Source organism: Schistocerca gregaria, chromosome 9 (genome assembly GCF_023897955.1).
Source record: "Schistocerca gregaria isolate iqSchGreg1 chromosome 9, iqSchGreg1.2, whole genome shotgun sequence".
Taxonomy (NCBI): domain Eukaryota; kingdom Metazoa; phylum Arthropoda; class Insecta; order Orthoptera; family Acrididae; genus Schistocerca; species Schistocerca gregaria.
This window is the reverse complement of record NC_064928.1, coordinates 29,330,756-29,351,923: the sequence shown is the minus strand read 5'-3', so window position 1 is coordinate 29,351,923 and position 21,168 is coordinate 29,330,756. Positions and strand designations below refer to the sequence as shown.

Genomic DNA, 21,168 nt, shown 5'->3' with positions numbered 1-21,168 from the left:
GGCTACTCCCCCACACCGCAAAGAGCTCCTAGAAAAGCTGCCAGCCAACCTGTATCCTGGTAAAGGAAGCCTCTGAATTATCTCCTTATTTAAGAAGTGTTCAGATACACCAATAATTTCAGAGTCAACATCTATAAGCAATTCACTAACTTTATCTCTAATACCTTGTATATTTTGATGAAATACACTAATTCCCTCATTACTCGGATACATAAGCTTTGTCAAAAGTGGTTCCTTTGTTAGAGAGACTTCCCTTAAGCAGGAATACCTATCAGCTGACTTCAATCTAAAAAAGGTGCAGCTCTAACACCCACTACTGCAGGAATTTTCCCATGAGTGAACCCACCAACCCCACCTATGCTGTCACCTATAAGCTTTGCTAACCTTCCCTTCCCATACATGTTGAGGTGCAGGCCATGTCTAGTGAAACCCGTCCTGCTGATAGACTCCACCGACAACACTGAAATGTGACCCATTCTTTCTGTCATCAGCGCACCCCCAAGTCTCATGTTATTACGCCTGACGGCTGTATTAAGATGAGGCCGATCGTGGCGCTGAAACAGTTCCAGGAAATGCACATTCGTGTTGCCAGTGTGAGTGGCTATCTTTTCCAGGTCACCATCTATGTCATACTCCCCATCCCTATCAATACTATTACCAGCCCCACCCACAATCACTACCTGATCCTCTTTAGTAAAATCCATACATAACCCCCCTATGTTAACAGTCACCTGAGCCAATCCTGCATTAGGCTTCACAATGCTGGTGACCTGGTACTCACTCCCCAGCACTTCCTGCAACTGCTGGCCTACACCTCTGCCATCATAACTACCTAACAGCAGAACCTTCTTCTTCCTCTTCGACTTTGCAACTGTTCTAGCCAACATAACTACTGAGGACTGCTGCATACTTCCTACATCTACAGCTACTAGAGATTCCTCTCCACTAGACTCTGACAGTTGGTCATATCTATTGTAAACACCAATAGTAAAACTATCTGAAAATCTTCTTCTCCTAGCAGATCTCTTGCCAACAGCCAGCTCCCATTCCCCAACCCCCTTCTCCCTCCTTATCCTATCTAGCTCCTCCTGTGCGTTTTTCAACTGCACCTGAAGGGCACAGATCTTACGCTCCTGCTCTTCTATCAACTTACTCTTGCTACATAACCTGCAGTTCCAGGAGAGGATCTCACCAGAATGCCCACTGGCTTCCCCACTGCATTCCCCCCAGTGAAAATACTTCGAACAAGTCTCACACCGCAATCCACTACTCAAGAACCTACGGCAAAGCCCACACTTCTCACTCATGGTAAAATTTTACTTTTTTAAGTTCCGCTACTACAATAAGAAGATGTTAAAACCTGACTACAATAATCACAAACTTACTCTACAAGGGAAGTAACTACTATTATTAACAGTATTAATAAACAACAAATGTGAATATAACAAAAGACTAATACAGGAAGAGAATCTAACGTCTAATGACACAGTAACGAAGCTGAAAACAGTTCCCAAAAGGTTCTTCTGAAAGTATTTCACCAGAAAACACAAAAAACACCGGTTGAAGACTGCTGAAGATCCTAAATAAAACACCAGACACAAACAATTAATCAGTACTTAGCTTTCGATGCGCCGCTACAGCTGCAACTGGTCAGCGCGGAATGTAAACACAGCTGAGACGTTGCGTTGCTCGATACGAAACACTCACAAATATCCTGTCACAACACAAGAAAGGCAGAGGCGAATACAGAAACCACTAATAAGTCACTTATATAGTAAATATTATCACAAAAACCGTTAAAATATGTATCTGAAACGTAAAAATATGTAAAAACTTAAGAGAGCGATCTCACACGCAGTCACTCGCTTATGACGTCACACCAAAGACCTGCACCATTCTCATCTCTCGCGACGTCGAATGACTACTGAGGTCGCTGATATGGAGAACCTCGCAGTAGGGGCAGCACAACGCACCTGATATGAGAAACGTATTTTTGGGGGTGTCGGGATACATTTGATCACACAGTGTAGCCTTCCAAATGGCATTTGTAACGGTGTAACGGAGGTACGTTCCAAGGGGAGGACTCTCATTAAATTTATTTTGACAGAAAACCAGAGCATCGTAGTTGTTCACAGGCGCTTGCAATGTCTACGGAGGCGTGGCAGTTGACAAAAGCACGGTGAGTCGTCACGCGTGGCGACAAGAAGGTGGCGCAAAGCTGCAAACCTTTCCGAGTGCGCACAGCTGTGACTCCTGCAGTGTGAGAACGTGCGGACACTCTCACTGGAGGTGATCGACGAATCACAAGCGAGCACATCGCTGTTGTACTGGACACCTCTGTTGGTACTGCTGACACACTCGTCCATTAGTTGGGGTACTGAAAGGTGTGTGCCCGCTGCGTTAACAATATTAGTTTATTCTCTAGAATAAGCAGCTTTCACTCGGTTAATACTCGGCAGATCAAACCTGCATCTCGATCAGACTTCCTTAACTCTAGTGCAAAAAGATGTGCAGTATACTGCTGCATCCATTTTCAATAAGCTACCACTCGAATTCAAAAATCTTAGTAGTAATACACGCGCTTTCAAATCGAAACTGAAGAGTTTCCTAATGGGTCGCTCCTTCTATTCTGTCGAAGAGTTCCTTGAAAAATTAAACGGATTCTTTTTGTACTGTTGATTGTGTTTACTTAAACTTATGGACTGACTTTTTTCAGGTTCATGGACATTTATTTTTATCTGTTATACTTTTATGTTGTAATTCATGTACTGACACGTTACATGGCCTTGGAGATTTGCTCTTCCATTTGGCCCTACGTAACTTGACGTGTAAATAAAAATATATAAAAAAACAACGAAGGCCTTCTCGTTACGAGATTGGTACTGACAAATTTCTGTCGAACATCAAATGCTTGAAATGGCTCTGACCGCTATGGGACTTAACATCTGTGGTCATTAGTCCCCTAGAACTTAGAACTACACATCCATGCCCGAGGCAGGATTCGAACCTGCGACCGTAGCGGTCACGCGGTTCTAGACTGAAGCGCCTAGAACCGCACGGCCACACCGGCCGGCTGTCGAATATCGTCACAGGCAATAAAACCATGGGTTCATCACTTCGAAAAGTAAACAAAGTCCATGGATTGGAGTTACACCAAGTCTCCTGCGAAGAAAAAACGCTCAAAGCCGTACCCTCAGCCGGTGTGGTCATGGCGACTGTGTTCTGGGTCTCTGAAGTGGTTATTCTTGTCGATGTCCTGCCTCCGACCAACTATAAAGCGTGTTGTGATATCCTATTGAAATTAGAAAAACGAAATCAGCGCGTTCGTCGCCACGAGAGTGCAAACGAATTTCTGCTTCTCCGCGACAACGCAACGCCTCCCAGGTGTGTGAGCGGCTCACGGAGCTTCACCGCCAAATGCAGGACGCACTCCACGTGGGTGATCGGAAGGCTACTGACGCAGCAAGACGTCAGCTCTGAGGCCTTCCCAGTCAGGTGGCGCGAGGCCGTCACGTTGAACGAACGTTACGTTAGAAACCTGGCTTTCTGAAGATGACGGGGATGAAACGCGGAAGAGAAAGGTTTTATGTGAATTTTACGCAACTTTTATAGAAACCGGACTGCAGTTACAAGAGTACGATGAAATGAAATGGTAGCAGTCAGTCAGTACAACGAGCAAGCTGTGAATGAAAGCCGGGTGAAACTTGGAAAGCGAATTAAAGTTGAGCGTGTAACGTTCCCTGGCCGCACACACACTATTAATCAACTGAAATGACATTTAATTGTACTATGTACGCCGCTATGAAGCAATTCGTATGTACTGTAATTGTTTAACAAAAAATATTACTTAATTTTGTACAAAGGACGTTGGTTATTATTGTAATATTTTCTTTAATAATATTCTCGATGTATTTATGATTGTAATATTTCTATACCCATAATGTAATTACGAAATATGTATATACCTGCTATGAAAAAATGTAAAATGTAGCCACAGAGGAAAATAATGTTGTAAGATTACAAAGAGATATTCATTATCAGCAATACTATAAATAGCACTACATAATGTGCATTCTTTATCGTCTTCCTCGTGAGCTGAGAGAGAGAGGAACCTGTGACGTAGCATTATATGAATAAGTAGACTTCTTTTGTCTGTATCTATCTTTAGCCGCCATTAGACGAGAAATTATAAAGGTGTGTAATTTTAATTATTGTTATGGTCTAAATACATTATAATTTAACAAAATTGTGTATTACTAATGTAAATTAGCTTGCCCATGTCATCTATAATATTTCTTTAAAGAATTTTCAACACTTTTAGCGATTATCGTTGGTGTTGCTGGGCTGTGCCGTGACCGACGATTTGCAGAGGCGGCACATTCAAAAAAATTGTTCCGCTATAAAATCGGGAGCAGGTAAAATTAGCAGTGAATTACGAAATATTTTTCTTTTACAGCGATCCTGAGGCTGACTGAATTTATTACTGGTTTTACATTTGTGCAATCATAGGCGGATAATTAACGTTGAAGTTGTTAATCTGTTGGTTCTTTCAATTTCTAAAGCAAATAACTTAAACGTATAGTGAATAGTGTTTTGTCAATATTTAACCATTTTATGCTCACAGAGACAGTCTTGTGTTCCATAGCTGACGCCGGGAAAGAATTCAGTAAATATTTAAAAACCCACTGCATTTAGAAAACATGTGCCAAGGCCGAAATACATAAAAATTAATTTAAATAATTTTCAAAGTCATAAATGTTATTAATCAGTTAGTTTGAATGTATCAGCATGAGAGGGTTGCTAAGGTTCACGTAATTTTAAATATGCTTAATTCTGTCTAAATGAATTTTTATTACCACACGTAAAAAAAAGGGGTTCTTCAACAAAGGTTGTACTGAAAGAGTAAATAACAAAAATATTTAAAGCCATTTCTTCCCCATTTTCATCCATTCATTTTTACATTATATATATTCTCACTAAACTGGCGGCCAGCAACGCGGGGCCCGAATAAGCAGCGGCCACAAAAACCCCTGAGATAATTAGGGAATTATTATAGTCGAACATTGTTGGAGAACAATTAATAATTTTTTCATGTATTGTATGTATTGCCTAACCAATATTGTGTGGTAGTACCTGTATGTGATTTTTTGCATGAGGACACTATATACCCAGAGGCAACCTGAAGAAGAGAGCTCATTATATTAAAAAAATTATTACCTACCACAATACCAGGGGGCTGCTGCACCCAAGATAGATCTCCAAAAGGTAAAGCTACAGTGTAGTTGTCCTGTGGGTAGTAAAGTAGCCTTAGTGCGGTGTTCTTGGATCATTAGTGGTGTGCTTGTTGTTAGTGTTTTTTTTAATGTAACAATATATTTGAGTAGTTAGTCATCGTAGTAAATAATAAGTGTGTTTCAACAAATGACCATTTCTTGTGTGATTATGTCAGTGAAACCTGAGTGTTAGGATATTTAGTTCAGATTTTGTTTCTTTTGTTGACTATGGTTAGGTTGCGTAGTCAGAAAAATATAAACATGGATAATGAACAACAATTAGCAAGCAGTGATACCGATTTAGAAAGTGGGGCACAAAGTAATGTTAGTGGCGTAGTTCAGAGAGTACAATGTGAGAATCTGGGGGCAGAAGGGCAAGAAATGTTGCCACTGCCAGCCAGTGATTCAGTTGATAGTAGAATTACTGTGCCACCCACAAGCACTAGACACGGACCAGAGAGTGGTGAGGTGTCAGAAGTGCAATCATAAGAGTTATGTTCGAACGCATGCTCAATTTACAAGCTACGTTTGTGCATGAGCAAGCAGAGCGTGACCAGAGATTGGTAGCTGAATTTGCACGTATGCAAGCAGAACGCGATAGAGAACGCGGTGCTAAACAAGCAGAGCGGGATCGATGCCACCATGAGAGAGGCTTGCAGTTAATACAATGATTGGAAGCTATGCAAAGTGAGATTGTTAGTTTAAGACAAAACTATGAAACCATACCCAAAGCGGTGCAAGAACTGAGCGAAAGAGTAGATAATATCCAGGTGGCTAACACCAGTATCGTAGATGAAATCAGTGTACTGGCTAACAGGATGGAAAAAATTAGAAATTGACACAAGTCAAGCAATAGAGCAGAAAATGTCCGAACAGGCGAACAAAATTGAAAAGGAAGTTACTAACTGGTTAGAGGCAAAAGACGCCAACCTTAATCAAACAATAGACGAGAAGGTGCACGCCGCGATTGAGGCCAAAGACTTGGGCTCGAGTGCGGAAGTGCAGGACCTCAGAAGGGCGGTGCACAGTGTGAACCGCCGTCTTGCGGAGCTGCACGGCGACGCACAGGCGTGTGTGTCACTTAAATACAGCAATTGCGACTGCGGGACAAAACAGACAACCAATGTGAGCGAAACAAACAAATGTCACTTCAAAATAGTGATTGGAGGAAGCCTGATTAAAAACCGACAGTTTCAGATCGTTACAACGGAGAAGAAATCTGTTCACCCTGTAGTATTTATCAAGAGATATAGAACCATTTTGCATAGTGTTTGGAGTCATACACAGAAAATACAGTACGTTATATCTTACATACAAGGAGATGCTGCATTATGGGCAACCGAAGCACCTGACAGTTGCGACACATATGAGCAATTTGAAAAGGCTTTCTTGGCCAAATATTGGTCAACCTGTATTCAGGAGAGATTACGGAAAGAGGTATATAATCCAGAGCCGTATTCTCCACGATTAGGCAATTTGCGAAAATATTTTTAGAAATACATTAATAAGCACCCCCCCCCCCCCCCCCCCCCCAATGAACCATGGGGCTTGCCGTTGGTGGGGAGGCTTGCGTGCACCAGCGATACAGATAGCCGTACCGTAGGTGCAACCACAACGGAGGGGTATCTGTTGAGAGACCAGACAAACGTGTAGTTCCTGAAGAGGGGCAGCAGCCTTTTCAGTAGTTGCAGGGGCAACAGTCTGGATGATGCACTGATCTGGCCTTGTAACAATAACCAAAACGACCTTGCCATGCTGGTACTGGGAACGGTTGAAAGTAAGGGGAAACTACAGCCGTAATTTTTCCCGAAGGCATCGAGCTTTACTGTATGATTAAATGATGATGGCGTCCCGTCCTCCTCCCCCATTCGGATCTCCGGGCGGGGACTACTCAAGAGGACGTCGTTATCAGGAGAAATGAAACTGGCGTTCTACGGATCGGAGCGTGGAATGTCAGATCCCTTAATCGGGCAGGTAGGTTAGAAAATTTAAAAAGGGCAAGTTAGATATAGTGAGAATTAGTGAAGTTCAGTGGCAGGAGGAACAAGACTTTTGTTCAGATGAATACAGGGTTATAAATACAAAGTCAAACAGGGGTAATGCAGGAGTAGGTTTAATAATGAATAAAAAAATAGGAACTCGGATAAGCTACTACAAACAGCACAGTGAACGCATTATTGTGGCCAAGATAGACACGAAGTACAAGTTTATATGCCAACTAGCTCTGCACATGACGAAGAAATTGAAGAAATAAAAGAAATTACTCAGGTAGTGAAGGGAGACGAAAATTTAATAGTCATGGGTGACTGGATTCGGTAGTAGGAAAAGGGAGAGAAGGAAACGTAGTAGGTGAATATGGATTGGGGATAAGAAATGGAAGAGGAAGCCGCATGGTAGAATTTTGCACAGAGCACAACTTAATCATAGCTAACACGTGGTTCAATAATCATAAAAGAAGGTTTTATACATGGAAGAATCCTGGAGATAGTAGAAGGTATCAGATAGATTATATAATGGTAAGACAGAAATTTAGGAACCAGGTTTTAAATTGTAAGACATTTCCAGGGGCAGATGTGGACTCTGACCACAATCTATTGGTTATGACCTGTAGATTAAAACTGAAGAAACTGTAAAAATGTGGGAATTTAAGAAGACGGGACCTGGATAATCTGACTAAACCAGACGTTGTACAGAGTTTCAGGGAGAGCATAAGGGAACAATTGACAGGATTAGGGGAAAGAAATACAGTAGAAGAAGAATGGGTTGCTTTGAGGGATGAAGTAGTGAAGGCAGCAGAGGATCAAGTAGGTAAAAAGATGAGGGCTAGTAGAAATCCTTGGGTAACAGATAAACTATTGAATTTAATTGATGACAGGAGAAAATATAAAAATGCACTAATTGAAGCAGGCAAAAAGGAATACAAACGTCTCAATAATGACATCGAGAGGAAGTGCAAAATGGCTAAGCAGGGATGGCTACAGGACAAATGTACGGATGTAGAGGCTATTCTCACTAGGGGTAAGATAGATACTGCCTACAGGAAAATTAAAGAGACCTTTGGAGAAAAGAGAACCACTTGTATGAATATCAAGAGCTCAGATGGAAACCCAGTTCTAAACAAAGAAAGGAAAGCATAAAGGTGGAAGGAGTATATAGAGGGTCTATACAAGGGCGATGTATTTGAGGACAATATTATGGAAATGGAAGAGGATGTAGATGAAGATGAAATGGGAGCTACGATACTACGTGAAGAGTTTGACAGAGCACTGAAAGACCTGAGTCGAAACAAGGTCCCAAGAGCAGACAACATTCTATCAGAATTACTGATGGCCTTGGGACAGCCAGTCCTGACAAAACCTTACCATCTGGTGAGCAAGATGTATGATATGGGAGAAATACCCTCAGGCTTCAAGAAGAATATAATAATTCCAATCCCAAAGAAAGCAGGTGTTGACAGATGTGAAAATTACCGAACTATCAGTTTTATAAGTCAAGGCTGCAACATAATAACGCGAATTCTTTACAGACGAATTGGAAAACTAGTAGAAGGCGACCTTGGGGAAGATCAGTTTGGATTCCGTAGAAATATTGGAACACGTGAGGCAATACTGACCCTATGACTTATCTTGCAAGCTATACTAAGGAAAGGCAAACCTATGTTTCTAGCATTTGTGGACTTAGAGAAAGCTTTTGACAATATTGACTGGAATACTCTCTTTCAGATTCTGAAGGTGGCAGGGGTAAAATACAGGGAACGAAAGGCTATTTACAATTTGTACAGAAACCACATGGCAGTTATAAGAGTTAAGGGGCATGAAAGGGAAGCAGTGGTTGGGAAGGGAGTGGGACAGGTTTGTAGTCTCTCCCCGATGTTATTCAGTATGTACACTCCTGGAAATTGAAATAAGAACACCGTGAACTCATTGTCCCAGGAAGGGGAAACTTTATTGACACATTCCTGGGGTCAGATACATCACATGATCACACTGACAGAACCACAGGCACATAGACACAGGTAACAGAGCATGCACAATGTCGGCACTAGTACAATGTATATCCACCTTTCGCAGCAATGCAGGCTGCTATTCTCCCATGGAGACGATCGTAGAGATGCTGGATGTAGTCCTGTGGAACTGCTTGCCATGCCATTTCCACCTGGCGCCTCAGTTGGACCAGCGTTCGTGCTGGACGTGCAGACCGCGTGAGACGACGCTTCATCCAGTCCCAAACATGCTCAATGGGGGACAGATCCGGAGATCTTGCTGGCCAGGGTAGTTGACTTACACCTTCTAGAGCACGTTGGGTGGCACGGGATACATTGGGACGTGCATTGTCCTGTTGGAACAGCAAGTTGCCTTGCCGGTCTAGGAATGGTAGAACGATGGGTTCGATGACGGTTTGGATGTACCGTGCACTATTCAGTGTCCCCTCGACGATCACCAGAGGTGTACGGCCAGTGTAGGAGATCGCTCCCCACACCATGATGCCGGGTGTTGGCCCTGTGTGCCTCGGTCGTATGCAGTCCTGATTGTGGCGCTCACCTGCACGGCGCCAAACACGCATACGAGCATCATGGGCACCAAGGCAGAAGCGACTCTCATTGCTGAGAACGACACGTCTCCATTCGTCCCTCCATTCACGCCTGTCGCGACACCACTGGAGGCGGGCTGCACGATGTTGGGGCGTGAGCGGAAGACGGCCTAACGGTGTGCGGGACCGTAGCCCAGCTTCATGGAGACGGTTGCGAATGGTCCTCGCCGATACCCCAGGAGCAACAGTGTCCCTAATTTGCTGGGAAGTGGCGGTGCGGTCCCCTACGGCACTGCGTAGGATCCTATGGTCTTGGCGTGCATCCGTGCGTCGCTGCGGTCCGGTCCCAGGTCGACGGGCACGTGCACCTTCCGCCGACCACTGGCGACAACATCGATGTACTGTGGAGACCTCACGCCCCACGTGTTGAGCAATTCGGCGGTACGTCCACCCGGCCTCCCGCATGCCCGCTATATGCCCTCGCTCAAAGTCCGTCAACAGCACATACGGTTCTCGTCCACGCTGTCGCGGCATGCTACCAGTGTTAAATACTGCGATGGAGCTCCGTATGCCACGGCAAACTGGCTGACACTGACGGCGGCGGTGCACAAATGCTGCGCAGCTAGCGCCATTCGACGGCCAACACCGCGGTTCCTGGTGTGTCCGCTGTGCCGTGCGTGTGGTCATTGCTTGTACAGCCCTCTCGCAGTGTCCGGAGCAAGTATGGTGGGTCTGACACACCGGTGTCAATGTGTTCTTTTTTCCATTTCCAGGAGTGTATATTGAGCAAGCAGTGAAGGAAACATAAGAAAAATTCGGAGTAGGTATTAAAGTCCATGGATAATAAATAAAAACTTCGAGGTTCGCCGATGCCATTGTAATTCTGTCAGAGACAGCAAAGGACTTGGAAGAGCAGTTGAACGGAATGGATAGCGTGTTGAAAGGAGGATATAAGGTGAACATCAACAAAAGCAAAACGAGAAAATGGAATGTAGTCGAATTAAGTCGGGAGATTCTGAGGGTATTAGATTAGGAAATGAGACACTTAAAGTAGTAAAGGAGTTTTGCTATTTGGGGAGCAAAATAACTGATGATGCTCGAAGTAGAGAGGATATAAAATGTAGACTGGCAATGGCAAGGAAAGCGTTTCTGAAGAAGAGAAATTTGTTAACATCGAGTATAGATATAAGTGTCAGGAAGTCATTTCTGAAAGTATTTGTATGGAGTGTAGCAATGTATGGAAGTGAAACATGGACGATAAATAGTTTGGACAAGAAGAGAATAGCAGTTTTCGAAATGTGGTGCTACAGAAGAATGCTGAAGATTAGATGGGTAGAGCACATAACTAATGAGGAGGTATTGAATAGAATTGGGGAGAAGAGAAGTTCGTGGCACAACGTGACTAGAAGAAGGGATCGATTGGTAGAACATGTTCTCAGGCATCAAGGGATCACCAATTTAACATTGGAGGGCAGCGTGGAGGGTAAAAATCGTAGAGGGATACCAAGAGGTAAATACACCAAGCAGATTCAGAAGGATGTAGGTTGCAGTAGGTACTGGGAGATGAAGAAGCTTGCACAGGATAGAGTGGCATGGAGAGCTGCATCAAACCAGTCTCAGGACTGAAGGCCACAACAACAACAAACATTAATAAGACCCGTTACTGGGACGAGGAGATTTCATCCCGGGATATGATCAGACTTTTTGAAATCACACTTGCCGATACACGTAAAGGAAAAACTTATACACGTTTCGGAGAACGACATGGAACTTTTCTTGTCTGTTCTGGACTCAATTGACCTGATTCAGGAGGATGTTAAGGCAGCCTCTGAACAGGCTAGAAGTAATGGAAACGGTTACAGAAATGTTGGAAATAACACGCCTCCACCAAATATTGGAAACGGTGGAGGTAACGAGACAAGATTATGTACAAAACGGGCCTAGATGTAGAGACCGGAACGGGAATAGTCCGCCGGTGAACAATGACCGGAAAAGGAGGTTCGATGACCGATATGAAACAGGCCCACCAAGCAATAGTAGATAGAAAAATGCCAGGGGGGCCGTGGAACACCAATACCTATAACGATGCAAACCTAACTTGGCCACAGAACCAGAGGCCCAGTCCGGACCGGCAAAACAGTGAAAGATATGACAATAACTGACCGCCACCACAAAATGCGCCAATTGCGCAACCGTGGCGGCCGACGCAACACAGCTTACACATAGTGGAGGTCAGCGACACAGAGCAGCCACACCCATCCACTAGTAATAATCCAACAAACTAGATTCAGCAGAGATACGCTCTCCACCGCCGGCTGAGATTTGGAGTGAGAGCAGCTCGACACAGAACAAAACATCGGAAATCTGTATTCTCAGGTATAATGAATTAATAACTGAACCACCCACGTGCACAAAGGAGCACAAAGACAAAGTACAAGCGATAATAGAGATCAAAATGAACATTATTGATGTGCAAGCAATCGTAGATATAGGTGCTACTGTCAGTGTCATGAGTATGGACCTATTCAGAGTACTGGGGAAAGAAAAGCGTATGCTGACTTTTCCTGTGAACAATTGCAAACTCACTGGAGCCATCAGTGCACAGCGACAAATAATTAAACCCCAAGTGCGGGTAGAGATGTATATAGGGAGAGAAGACATAGCGTGCTCGTTCCTGGTAGTAAAGGGTTTAAAGGTAACCTGCATTTTGGGGGTAGATTTTTTGAGAGAAAGGCACGCAGTAAACGACCTTTCACGGAGAACACGGGTAGGAGGATAGAATTGTCCATGCTCAGATCTGAAGGGGTACCTGAGCCTAATTGTAATGCTATTGACATAAAATGTAGGAATCAGTGGATACTACATTTAGACAATCCTTCTCGAGGACAAAATCTCTATTATCCAGACGTACAAGGTGATCAATTAAAAGCAAATGTGGACGCGCTTGTGAACAAAGTATCACAGTTCGAAAATTTGAACTCAACGCAGCAGCAGGATTTGGTACAGTTATTATCTGACTATGCAGATGTATTTTCAGAACGACCAGGAAGTGTTAAGGGATATCAGTACAATATCGAGGTGAAGCCTCACAAAACCCTCTGTCGAGCCTCCTTGGTCCAAGAAGGAAATAGTAGCCAAAGAAATTAGAAAGCTGATCGAGTGGGGAATAATAGAACCGTCTTTGTCCCCTTATAGTAATCCTATGTGTTATGTGTAAAAAGGTACACCATTCCTTTGGAAATGAATGAACATTAATGATGTGTGATCTGTAGAGATAATGTACTAGTGTAGAAGTATTTAGTTATAAGAATATGATTGACTTTCTCTTTTGTTTGTGATTATTTGTGTTATGTCTTCTTTTTGATTACTGTTAGCTACATGCTCTAAATGTCTGCACAGATAACCTGATTAGTGCATTTATTTGTAGTGTTAAATTGTGACAGAGATCAGTCAGGAGGAACATTTTAGTAGTGATTAGTTTGTGTACTGCATAATAATATTTCTTGGTACAGTCTTTATATATATATATATATATATATATATATATATATATATATATATATATATATATATATATATAGGTGTGTGTGTGTGTAGCCATCAGTTTGACAGGTTCGAACCCGGAATAATATTAATAATATGAGACCCTGACAATTTTATTTTCAGACCAGTATTATCAAAGAGAGTAATGCACCCAGCAGTGACCCGAGGGCACCATGGGAGGCAAACTTATTGCAAATTTAAGTAACGCAAAGTTACGCACAAAGAAGCTTCAATTAAAGCATGTGCAGATCGTAGATCTGATACAGTCCAAGTCAATTTTAGGCTAAAGAGACTACACTGTAGTTACGTAGGACCTTGCAAATAAAGTGAAACATAATTTCAAAGGAGTTATTGAACAATATGCCTGAATCCCGCTGGAATGCACAAATACTCGAACATAAATATAGATAATTTTTGGGCAAACTAATACGAAATTTTAATATTTGGTACCATATACGCAATTATCACACACCTTGGTAAAGAGCAAACAAAGAAGTTACGAATGTGCTGTTACAAAAAATTGCACAACGGACATTTTAACTGAAAAAACTTAAACAAAAGTGCTGTATTATGTGTCAGAGACAGACAGTGTCTGTTAAAACTGCACCAATACACCACGAGGTTGTTTCGAACAAGCAATAAGAAACTGTAACATCGCCGTGTGTGCAAGTGGACAAGGAACTAACACGAGACGAACAGCGAGCCGATAATAGACGGTGGACCAAGCTAGTGTCAAACTATAACTTATACTGTGCGTGTGTAAAAAAAAAAATATTCTTTGTGTGTCTAGGGACGCCAGGAAAGCGCATTGACTTCAGAGATACATTATGTTCTAAGGTGAAAACTTGCGTGTGACTAATGACAAGTCATGACATGGTGAAAAAATATTGTGTGCCCATAAAACGCGTTACTTTGACAACGAAACATTGTGCAAACCAGACTAGTGAAAGCCTACTGAATAATAACTGCCAGTAACTGTGTGCGTTCTTTCCCACAGCAGGAAAAATGCCCGTAAGGATAGTACACTGTTTGTGAACTTGCTGCATGTTTGCTGGAGCACTGCAAGAAGATGTCACACGAGCTAGCTGATATACAACGCGCATCCGGCTACTTCAGCCATGCAGCGGCCGCAGCAACCCGTAACATTCCAGACAGCCACGCGCCTCTCAGCGCCGTAGCTGTCAACACCGGGGGCGGTGACCTACACGGAGCAGACGCGCCGCGCCGAGCGCCGCTCAACTATCACTCCGCAGCGCTCACCAACTACAGCACTATTGACACATTCCAAAATATTTACACAAACTGCATAACATGTCAGTGAACTCGATTTTTGACGAACATTGAACACTTATTATGTATACCCGTAAATTGACGAGAGAAAATGAACACTAACAAGTGTACGAGATGGATTTGTAACACGTAGGTAGTGAGAACATTATGAAAGTGACGTTGTACTAAATGATTTCAAGAAACAAAGTGATATATCCTAGGACAAGTGACAATATATCGCAAAATGATAATTACGAGTTTTTAAACTCACACAACAAACTTTCGTTGAACTGTATGTGACTGTGATATTATGTAAATATTGATGACAAACAGCTAAATCATTTCTAAAGAATTACTGTTAAAAAGACAAGATTAATCATGAACCAACTGGGATGGCTGGGCTCCGACACAGTTTTGTCCAGCCTTCCTGTCTGCCTTTGCCAAAATGGGGGAGCCATGAACACATATATAACCCTGGACTAATTAAAAGAGCCATTCCATAAAAAAAAAACAGAATTGTAAAGAACGTTACTGGCACCATTGTGTCAAAGCATAGAAACTCTTTGCCAAATTCTGCCAGGGGGCAATGTAGCGTTCCCTGGCAGCACACACTCTGAAATGACATTTCATTGTACTACGTACGCCGCTATGAAGCAATTCGTATGTACTGTAATTGTTTAACAAAAAATATTACTTAATTTTGTACAAAGGACGTTGGTTATTATTGTAATATTTTCTTTAATAAGATTCTCGATGTATTTATGATTGTAATATTTCTATACCCATAATGTAATTACGAAATATGTATATACCTGCTATGAAAAAATGTAAAATGTAGCCACAGAGGAAAATAATGTTGTAAGATTACAAAGAGATATTCATTATCAGCAATACTATAAATAGCACTACATAATGTGCATTCTTTATCGTCTTCCTCGTGAGCTGAGAGAGAGAGGAACCTGTGACGTAGCATTATATGAATAAGTAGACTTCTTTTGTCTGTATCTATCTTTAGCCGCCATTAGACGAGAAATTATAAAGGTGTGTAATTTTAATTATTGTTATGGTCTAAATACATTATAATTTAACAAAATTGTGTATTACTAATGTAAATTAGCTTGCCCATGTCATCTATAATATTTCTTTAAAGAATTTTCAACACTTTTAGCGATTATCGTTGGTGTTGCTGGGCTGTGCCGTGACCGACGATTTGCAGAGGCGGCACATTCAAAAAAATTGTTCCGCTATAAAATCGGGAGCAGGTAAAATTAGCAGTGAATTACGAAATATTTTTCTTTTACAGCGATCCTGAGGCTGACTGAATTTATTACTGGTTTTACATTTGTGCAATCATAGGCGGATAATTAACGTTGAAGTTGTTAATCTGTTGGTTCTTTCAATTTCTAAAGCAAATAACTTAAACGTATAGTGAATAGTGTTTTGTCAATATTTAACCATTTTATGCTCACAGAGACAGTCTTGTGTTCCATAGCTGACGCCGGGAAAGAATTCAGTAAATATTTAAAAACCCACTGCATTTAGAAAACATGTGCCAAGGCCGAAATACATAAAAATTAATTTAAATAATTTTCAAAGTCATAAATGTTATTAATCAGTTAGTTTGAATGTATCAGCATGAGAGGGTTGCTAAGGTTCACGTAATTTTAAATATGCTTAATTCTGTCTAAATGAATTTTTATTACCACACGTAAAAAAAAGGGGTTCTTCAACAAAGGTTGTACTGAAAGAGTAAATAACAAAAATATTTAAAGCCATTTCTTCCCCATTTTCATCCATTCATTTTTAGATAATAAATATTATATATATGTTTTGTTTTCTCATTAAAAGAGAGAAAAATTAAAATGTGAAAGTTTTCGTACGACATTGCAATCGGAGTGTAAGGGGCTCTTTGTCTCTGTTACAGGTGATTGTGTCGAACATACCCGTACTGAAAGAGAGCGGTAACTCATTACAGCGAGTGGAAAATTTGTACGGGTCTTTCGGCAGTACCTCGCGATCATCCTGCGCTGGTGACCACAGCGTCGTCAGCGAGATTTCTTGTACTTCTGTCCGATAAACAAGTGTTTAAGAAATTCTGGTATTTGCAGGGCTCTTTATTGCTCGTAGATTGGCTGTGAGGTCACAAGGTTTTGCCGTCCACGTCGAACCGGTTTGACTAGATCGGCTTGTGCGTGTAGACCGCGCTCCTCTGGAGTCCGCAGAACGCAGAACTGGCCGCAGCTCCGGAGACGCCGGCGGGCCTCCATCCAGGCGCTTCGCACGAGCCCGGGCTGCCACCAGCGCCACTTCTCGTCAGCCTCTCTACGCGCTGTGTGAGTAGACTTCCAGAGAGTAGTTCTGCGTCTAGATTCTAGCACCTTCCGAGCCCCTTTTACACCACCGACTTTGTTGTCTAGATGGCCTACTGCAGACCCGTGCGTCTACTGGAGCGCCCCTGGTGTTCTGTTCCCGTACTAAGTGTGTTACCTGCTTCCAGTGTTCGCTTTAGTTTACGTGTGAGAGCTGTCCGGTGTGCCGTTCGGCATCTGAACGGTGCAAATTAGGCAGTGAGGGACTACCCTTTCCACGGACAAATCGAAATGTACTAATAAAATTAAGGAACGAGCACAAACAATAGAGTTTATTAGAGACCAAAATAGAATTCGTAGTATAAGTTCTTGCCAATGGTCGTACGTTAAACTCTCTACACTTGTGAGAACTGAAAGAAAAAGAAAAGTATCATCCAAACATTTCCGAACGTATGCATCCATCTGCTTGACAAAATATGTGAAACTTGTACTTGCAGACAAATCAGACAATACTTTTTCGTTTTTAAATTCTTCGAATCATCCGTCTCTCCATGTCAGTGTAGCACTTGCACCCCGCGTCCCCATTATTTGTTTTATGTATTCCAATCTCTGTCTTCCCGTACTGTTTTTACCCTCTACAGCCCCCTGTCAACGGTTTCTTCATATTCTTTTCCTCAGCGCATCTGCGAAGAACCTCCTCATTCCTTACCTAATTTTGAACATTCTTCTGTAGCTCCACGTCTCCAATTCTTCGATTATCTTCTGTTCCGGTTTTCCCGCAATCCATAGTTCACTACCAATGCTGTTCTCCGAAGGTACATTCTCAGGAAGCGAGGCCTATGTTTGACACCAGCAGACTTGGCTCGTACAGCAGTGCCCCTTCTGGCAGTGCCAGTCTGCTTTTTATGTCCTCTTTGATGTTTCCATCATGGGTTATTTTGCTGCCTAGGTAGCAAATTCGTTAACGTCATGAACTTCGTAATCACCAAGCCTGATATTAAGTCTCTTCCTGTTCTCGTTTCTGCCAGTTCTCATTACTTTTGTCTTTCTTCAATTTACTCTCAGTCCATATTCTGTACTTAATAAGACTGTTCGTTCCATTCAGCACATCCTGTAATAATTCTTCATTTTCAATCAGGACACCAATGTCGTCAGCAAACCTTATCATTGATAACCTTTGACCCTGAATTTTGATCCCATTCTGGAACGCTTCTTTTATGTCTCTCATCGCTTCTCCGATGTATAGATTCAATTGTGTGGCTGGAAGACTACGACGTACTTAAAGGGGTAGTCAAAATCAAATGTGTTATGATCAGGATGTAGCCAGGATTTTGAGAAGCGAGGCGGGGAGAGGGGGGGTGCGGGGGGGGGGGGGGGGGGGGGACGGTTCGCTAAAGTGGACCTCAGAAACTCTCAAGTTTTTCATTTTACTGAAAATTTCCAAAAAGAGTAATAAGCCAATTTATTGGAAAATGATCTCGGTGTTTCACCAAGCGGAGATATAACCTAATTACTCAGGAGTGCTGTATTTTGGCAAACCCCTACGAAGCCGCCAGGGTCCAAACTACCTTCACCCTCCAAGGTCGTTTTACACCCTTCCTCTTGAGCTAATTTTTGGAACACCGTTAGTATTACCGACAGGGCTTTTCGAATAAAGAGACCTCTGTCCGACAGAAAAGACAGAATAATGTGGCGTAAGTACAAAGGATCTGGAATTATTCTACGTTACACTCTCCCAGATTTCTTCATTTACGTTACGTAATGTAAGAAAGATCCTTTTCTGCATTGAAGAACGTCCCGGCAGACAAATACATGAACCTAAATAGGAGAATTTGGATTACTGTTTGTGTATTGCACGGATTTTGGAGATGGGGGTGTCCAAAGAGGTGCTCGGATCGCCTTCGATGCTGCTCTTTTCATTTAAGCAGGGGGACTGCATTTTCAACGGCACTGGAAGTTGTCCGGAAAGATCGTTATTCGGAAGGAATTGACTGTCGGCTATAGAAGGGACCAAACCCAGCATTTGCCTAAACTGAAAAACCGCGGATAACCATTTTGAAGGTTGTCGGCGTATGGCTTTAAGCCACCTCGCATCTCGGATCCAGGGGTTCCTAGCTCAGTGGCTCATCACGCAGAGCTGTCCCAGGTCGGTGCAGAATTCTCAAAAACGGGTTGTTGCAGACTCTTCTAAAATAAAATAAAACACTTCGCAACAGATATATTAAATTCTGACATTGCATGTATTTTCTTTAATTGTGCATGTTTAGTCATTTGATAGTGCACGAATGCATGTTTTTTTTAAAATTTAATCTGGAATTGATGGCTTCAGTTATTATAGTATTACAAGAGCGTAAATAGATTTTGGACGAAAGAGGGCCGCGCGGTCAGAGGCGGATTACTCCCGCTGAAGGTTCGAATCCTCCCTCGGGCGTGGGTGTGTGTGTTGTTCTTGGCTTAGTTTAAGTAGTGTGTAAATCTAGAGACCGATGATCCCAGCAGTTTGGCCCCTTAGGAATTCACAGACATTTGAATATTTTTGACGAAAGAGGGAGTAAGGGATCTAGGACGCACTCGGCTCGGGCAAATTCACGCAAGCTGCTGTAAAAATCTGTTAGAAACGAACGGACTGTAGAATGTTCTGTCATCACACACCTCTTGCGCTCTCCACAAACGCCTCCCCATCGTTCGGTATCGGAAGTGGCTTTCTTAAGCGGCACCGCCCGGGTGACGACATTCGGCGATATTTGGCATTTGGGCTCCTCGAGATAGAATATTGAGCAGGTTTCTTAAATAAACGCAACCATTCTCATTTGGGCGATATTTCTGTTGATCAACGGGATTTTTGTACAGCGTAGACAAATCCAAGTATGTTTCTATGCACTGATCGTAATTTAATGTTATTTGTAATGATATTTACAGCTCCCCTGCTTGACATATTGCGACCCCAAAGTTCTACCAGCCTCAAAATAACGACTTCAAATTATACACTACTGTGCTTAAGCTGACACACAGTAGTTTTTAGCGCAACGCAATCTGACTTTCAATAATCCCTACAAGAGAATGGCCCTGACTAACATTAACCTATATGTTTCACAAATCACTTACCTCACAAAAATCTTCGTTACTCGAGCTACTGCAATACAGCGAGCGCCACTACTGCCAGCTAAATAAAAGATTCAAACTACGGAAGTCACTAACTACTGATAGGCACAGTTAGCAAATGAAAGATTTTAATAGAGAACAAACAATGTATTTACCGTAATATCATCAGAAGTCATAATATATATAGCAGTTCATGACATCCAGTCTTACAAATTTCAAAACTCCGCCATCTCTCTCCCCACGTCCACCACTGCTGGCGGCTCACCTCCAACTGCGCAACGCTACGCGCTGTTAGCATCCAGCTGCCGCTGCCCAACACTACAATCGCAGACAACAATGCAAACCAGCCACAGACTGCACACGGCACAGCCAGTGATTTTTATACAGAGCGCTACGTGGCGGCGGCGTTACCAATAAAAATACCTAAACATCCTACTTACATAGCCCCCATGCTCCCCACAAAAAAATTTACAAATTGCTTTGGGCAGTGGCCAATACAGATTTGAAATATTTTTTCATAATTATGATTACAATAGCAAAGAAATCAAATGCACACACTTATTGATACAATGTTGGTCAAAAGCTAAAATTTTCTCACAGTCCATATAGACAGTCCTGATCATTCATCACAGTAAAATAGTAGTGTTTTTCTCAAAGACTGAGCAATATAAGAAAATGCACATAGAAGTAGTGGATTTCCATGCAGTCTTGAAGAAGTAGTGTTGTCCTTCCAACGGAAAGACAGTGCTGACTCTTGACATGCAGACAGGTAATGGCCCACAACAGAGCAAACCCACAGCAGAGTCAGTCGAAGTTTTGAAGAATATTGGTAGGTAGGTCAACACAGAGTAGACCCATTGTAGTCCTGGTAGAGATTACGATATTGGTGGGCCATCAGAAGTGCAGACCCACTGCAGTCCTTGTAGAAATAATGGTATTGGGGAGTCATCAAAGGTGTAGACCCACTTCAGTCCTTGTAGAGATAGCCAGCAGCCATCTGTTTGACTGTGCAGGCGCACAATCACCATTGAAGAGTCTTGCGGATAATATAGCAAGTCCGTAACCCACCACTTGTCCACTCACAAAGTTTTTGGAATTGTCCTTAGAACCAGCAATGCTGTTAACCAGTCCCTTGCTGAATT

At 42.4% G+C, this 21,168-nt stretch overlaps 1 protein-coding gene across 1 annotated transcript in view; it reads left to right on the top strand.

Annotated features, from left to right (window-relative positions):
- Positions 1–16,813: 16,813 nt before the first annotated feature.
- Positions 16,814–21,168, top strand: part of LOC126292119 (cytochrome P450 4C1-like) — a 201,510-nt gene continuing 197,155 nt past the window's right edge. The window contains exon 1 of the mRNA XM_049985946.1: positions 16,814–16,948. The gene's annotated coding sequence lies outside the window, so the exon portion shown is untranslated. The remainder of the gene's footprint in view (positions 16,949–21,168) is intronic.